Below are 6,142 nucleotides of genomic sequence, written 5' to 3' on the forward strand. Positions count from 1 at the left end.
CGGTTCGTCTGCCGAACCGCGACTAAAGACTTCATTAGTCGCGGTTCCTACACTTTCGCGACTAATGGGGCTGGACGGAAGCCTCTTTTTCTACCAGTGACCAGCGGGAGGGCTGTGTATTTAGATGTTTTTTCGTGTTTTGTTAGGGTTTGTGTCCTGCTCAGGAAGATGAGACGGTCGCGGCTTCTGAAGATGGAATAAAGTTTTCCCCACCCAGCTTCCGTCCTAATGGTATGTTTAGCACTGTCGGTGGGTGTGTGGATGTGTGTCTCCGGCGGATCTGTCTTCAGTGGATTTGGTCGGATCTGATCGTTGTTTGTCTACGTTCGTGTGTCTTCAGATTGAATCCTTTCGATCTACGCTACTCTTTATCGGCGGCGGTTGCTATTCTGGTGTGCTGGTTCTACGGGGTCTTAGCACGACGACTTCTAGACTGTCTACTACAACAAGTTTTTTCCCGGCTCCGGCGAGGGAGGGGCGATGACGCGGCACGCCTTCGGCTCGCTCCAATGCTTGTAATCGCCGCTAGGTGGTCTATGGATCTGGATGTAATTATTATTATTTCTCGTGTTCGTTATACTGCCATGATTGAATATGAATAGATTGAAAGTTTTCAGCCCCCAAAAAAATGAGATGTTGTGATTTGGGGGACTCCCTATGCAACGCTCTATGTGGCAAATACACACCCTTTTGCACAGTGCTCACCCAAATGGGCTGGACCATTCACGATACGGGCGGCAGACTGTACCGAGCAAGCGGCGTAATTTTGTTTGGATGACCGAGAAAGTACTGTCCTGAACCGGAGGAAGCACTGTAGTGAACCCAAAAAACATGTAGCACCTCTTTTTGGTCAGTTTAAAAAATATATTGTAATGAAATTTTGGAAACCTGAACATTTCTAGGAAACACGAACAGATTTTTAAAAGAATCGAACACTTATTGTACAGGCGCAAATGCTTTGAAGAGATGAACAGTTTTCAGATTACGAACATTTTTTTAAAAAAAAGTGAACATTTTTTTAAAAAGTGAACATTTTTTGAAACACAAAAAAATCTTAAAATTTTAAACATTTTCTGAAAAATTTACCTAGAATAGAAGACTGTCGACTGTAAAACAAAAAATTTTCAGGGACGAGCGTCCGTTAGAAAATTTTGTGACTTAGCTTGGTCAATAATGTTGATAACCCCTCTGCTCGTATGAAACCTGGTACAATTCAATTCAACCCAACATGTTCAATTACTTCAGCTTATTTTGTAATGTCTTCTTAATTCAATTTGTGTTCTAAAACAGGCCCATTTTTTGTTATCGGTTCATGCATTATACTCTGTATTAAATTGGTAATATTAAAGATAAGTGGGCCACACAAACCCCACAAGAGATATTCCTCCCTCAAACAGGGTGCTTCACCCACGATAGAAAAAAAAAAACCTCAGGGTCACCCCTGGGCAAGGTTAATGAAAAACATAATGTCTGAAGCAGCTTCCAACATGAATCAGAATTGTCTTCCCATGAGTTTTCTTGGAATCCCAAATTTCCAAAATTACAAAAACTAGAACTTTCTACTACCAAAAATTACAAAAAAGGGGAGTTGCAAGTTTCAGAAAGTACAAAATTTGGAGCTTTCAACTTTCAGACTAAAAAAAACTTTATATGGGCCACAAATATTCCTGGACATTCAACATAAAACACATGTTTCAGATAATTCCTTGAATCTTTCAACAACAAATTTAGCATTTCTCAACATTTTTTTATGACATTCAATAATATTAAGTACATAAATTTCTTCCAACTAGTGAAAAAAGAGACAAAAAAAATGAAATGTCAACACCCAGCTCCAAGATATGGTCGCACCCACCTAATGTCCACTCATATCTGGCAGAGGCCTGCTCACTGTCACCTTGATGAAGTGAAGACAGTCTCAAATTGGTCTCTGCTGCAAATCTCCTTGTTGGCGCTGACAGCACAACTCTTCTTTACAATTGGACGACGTTAGGGGAGAATGGTGGTTCATCAGCTCATCATTGTAAAGGAGAAGTTAGGATTAGGGTGGGCCGGCGAGAGAGACAACATGAAATAATTATAGAACATAAATCACTTATTCTTTTTAGATTTATTCTTTAATGTGGAAGGTCGAAATATCATTTCTTCATTTTTCTATATCCAAGAGATAACAAACCTTTTTGTGAGTCCTAGTAAATGGTAGGCGCAATGCACGTTGATATTAGGGAGAAAAATAATTAGACTTTAATATTAGTTGGGATATCAATTATGGATTAATTATATGGATAGTGTATATGTTGATATAGGATATGATATTAAGCGCTCACCATGGAGCAATATAGGTCGTTGGATTGACACGGTTTGATGGCCAAAATTTGTTGGATCTGCCCCTTTGGTCCCGTTATGTTGCTATATTGGTATATAGGTATATACTTCCTCCGTTCCTAAATATAAGTCTTTTAAGAGATTTAACTATAGACCACATACAAAGCAAAATGAGTGAACATATATTCTAAAAGACGTCTATATAAATCCGAATGTAGTCTCTATGGTTAAATCTCGAAAATGACTTATATTTAGAAACGGAGGGAGTAGATAATTAGATATAGATATAAATTAAAAAGATAATAAACTACTCCCTCCATAAGATTGTTTTGCAAGATGAAACAGCTCGCAAAAGGATCTTATATTATGGGGCAGAGCAGTACTTCCTCCGTTCCAAAATAGATTTTTTTAGAAAAGGAGGATGACCCCCGGCCTCTGCATCTGAGCGATGCATACGGCCACTTTATTAATTATTATCATAAAATCTTACAAAGCCATACAACAGCAAGATTAAAGCCATCGTCTAAGCAACAACTGTCGCTACACCTATCCAATTGATGAAGGGGCGCAAATAGTCTGGGCCTAATACCAAACAGACATCGCAGCCAAACCTAAACATGTAAGACCTGAGGTCCCAACAAGGACGCCTGCCGGGTATGGGGCACCTACCAGTCCGGCGCACTCCTCAACCAGGACGCCTGCCGGGTATGAGGCCGCCGCAGCCACCTGCCACAAATCCATCTTCAGAGCTATACTGTTGCATGTACCATGTCAGGTCTCTTTGCCATCGACGCCACCACGACGCCCGACAGCGTCGTCCTCCTGCGCGAGTCCATCCTCCCACAGCGAACTCCGAATCTGCACTGCGCCACACCATCAAGATCCATCACCATCAGTGTGTAGGATGCAGCACCGCTCCACCAAAGAATCCGTCCTCTGGTCCCTCGATCACGTGTGTACCTCCAAAAATGACGCCCCCAAGGGAGGAACGTCACCAGAGCGCCGCCGTCATCCGATCATCCGATCTAGGGTTTCCCCCGAAGATAGCAAAGAGTGGCCTTGAACTCCTCCACGGCGATGCCTTCAAGAAGGGAACGACGCAGATAGCGTCGCCACCGCCGGCCTTAGCAGAAGCCGAAGGCAAGTTCTCACCCAGATCAGTTCGAAGAAATCCAATTCTCGTGCACGGGCCGCCGTCACCACCAGCACCACCAGGCAGACCCTGGAGTACCGGCAGATTAGTGAGCTACCGGCACCAACGCATCCAGATCGCCGGCCACGCCGGGCCGCCGCCATCCCCCGCGCCATCCGGGTCAGAGACGGAGCTGCCGACCGCGCACAGGGACCGCCGCCGCCTGCACACCCCGGAGCGCCGCCGAGATCCCAGCGCCCGCCACCACTTGCCAACGCCAACCGCCGCCCGAGCACTGGCGCCACCGTGGAGCCATCAGATCGGGGAGGGAGACGTCACGCGCCAACCACCCTCGCGGACCCCGCCGCACGCCCGAGCGCCGGCGCCACCGCGGCGCCATCAGATTGGGAGGAGGAGGAGTCCGCGCCTCGCCGCCCCGCGCAGACCACGCCGCCGCCATCGCCGCGGCGCCACCAAAGGGGAGCCCCGCAGATCCGCCGGCGACCCGACCTGCCGCCGAGCCGAGCGCCGCCGCGAGGGCCGACCGTCCCGCGCCGCCCAGGAGCCTCGCGAGGAGGGAGGGAGCCCCGCCGCCGCCGACGCACGCACCGGCTTTGCCCGGCGGCATCCCCTGGCGGCGGCGAGGGAGAAGGAGGGCGAAGGAAGGGAGCGGCGGCGGCGATCTAGGGTTCCGCCCGGGCCGCTCGTGGGAGCGGCACGGGGGGAAAGAGAGTAACTAGTCCAATGAAACTGTTCCAAAATAGATGACTCTACTGTATACTAATTTTAGTACAAAGTTAATAAAGTTGGGTCATCTATTTTGGGACGGAGAGAGTAGAAAACAATCTAGGCATGCATTACCATTTATTATTGTAACAGAGATGCAGAATAACATATTCCTAGTATTATGTAAATAGACACTCAAGATGTATGCCGCATGAGGTGATTGTCTCTGGCAAGTAGGGGCCAGGGGTGTAGTGCCGGTACGTCGGATCCTGCCGGTACTTGCAGATGCACACCTCCTCCGCTCGGAGGTTCGAGCAGCACAATGTCGTAGGAGCCGTGCCGTCTCTGATGGCTGGATCGCAAAGCCGAGAGCAACTGCGGCTTGCACTTCAACTCCGCCACCACCGCGCTCAGCGGCACCACCACTACGAATACCACACACATAATCACCGCTGCCGGTCTAGTTATGATGTTTGATGTCCGCGACTTATCTCTAAACAAAACACAATGTCCTCAAGTTGGTGTAGTGCAAGGTAAGCAAAGCACACCACTCATATTTATAGGCAGGAGAGCGAGGCAGGAGCCTTGGGCATAGGCGTCATCACCAAGCGTCTTTTCCGCCTGAAATAAAGTAGCCATTAGTGCCGTGCCATATTTGAACCTGAGATTTACGGTAATCCTCTCATTCCAATTAATCTCGCCAAAATCGCTCGCTCAGTTACAATGGCGTCATTAATTAAAAGATAACACGTCTGGAAAATCGCTGATGGACATGCGGCCCCAGCAGGAGTCCATCAAGGCATGTACAATGGTTTTATCTTAACAGTGCCACGTAGGATAAATGATGAAGTGGAGGAGAGAGAAATCATAAGAGAAGACTTGTCTTATCTTATTTAAAAGAAGACAAGAGCTGATCTCTTAGCACAATTTGTCTCAACATGTTTTTAGGAACAACTAATTATTGAAGATAAGACTAAGAGATGACCCATTGTTGATATATTTTTTTATCATTTCTAATTTACATGCAAAAATTAAGATAAGACTATCTTATCAACCATTGTACATACCCTCACGGCAACCCATGGGATGAGGATGGGAGCCACCTACTGTTCCAGTGCAAACAGGTACGGTACCTTTGGACTTTGGAGAGCGCTGGGACTGGAACATGTCCGAATTGCTTGCATGGTTCTGCATGATCCAAAGGAGGCTGTGAAGATCTTATTGCAAGGCACTCTTGACCAAACTACTAGTATACTTGCACTGCTATGGACTTGGTGGAACGCTAGAAACAAGCACAGGACCGAAAACAAAAGAATTGATGTCCATGCTTTGCTCTGGCAAATTAGGAGTACAGCAGATGAGTATAAAAAATACTTTGGAAAAGAGAAAAAGGCTACAACAAAGATGGCGGAAGGCTGGACTAAACCTAGTGAGGGCACACTCAAAATAAATGTTGATGGCAGCTTCAGTAAAGAAACAACATCTGGAGGATGGGGATATGTGATAGGGGACCATGAAGGTGACGTAGTTGTGGCTGCTGCTGGGTGTCTACACCATGTTCTTGATGCAGTCCAATCAGAAGCTGAGGCCTGCATCCATGCACTGAACAAAGCGCAAGAACTGGGCATTAGTCGTGCGGTGGTGGAAACTGATGCTTTACTACTTGTTCAGGCGATCAAGATTTCGAGTTACGACCTCGCTCCAAATGGTGTCTTATTTAGGGAGATCAAAGCTTTTTCTTTGTTAAACTTCACCTTTTTTGATACTGTTCATTGCCCGCGGGCTTGTAACAAGGTTGAAGACGCTTTAGCGTTGTATGGGTCAAAGATGGAGCTCGAGCCCCAAGCTGTATGGCCGGGTCAAGCCCCTACCTTTGCCCAGTCTTTCATTGCTAGCGATTTTGTTCGGCGCGTTGCTTAATGGAATGAAATGTTCCAAACTCAAAAAAAAAAAAAAAAA

Source organism: Triticum dicoccoides, chromosome 2A (genome assembly GCF_002162155.2).
Source record: "Triticum dicoccoides isolate Atlit2015 ecotype Zavitan chromosome 2A, WEW_v2.0, whole genome shotgun sequence".
Lineage (NCBI taxonomy): Eukaryota > Viridiplantae > Streptophyta > Magnoliopsida > Poales > Poaceae > Triticum > Triticum dicoccoides.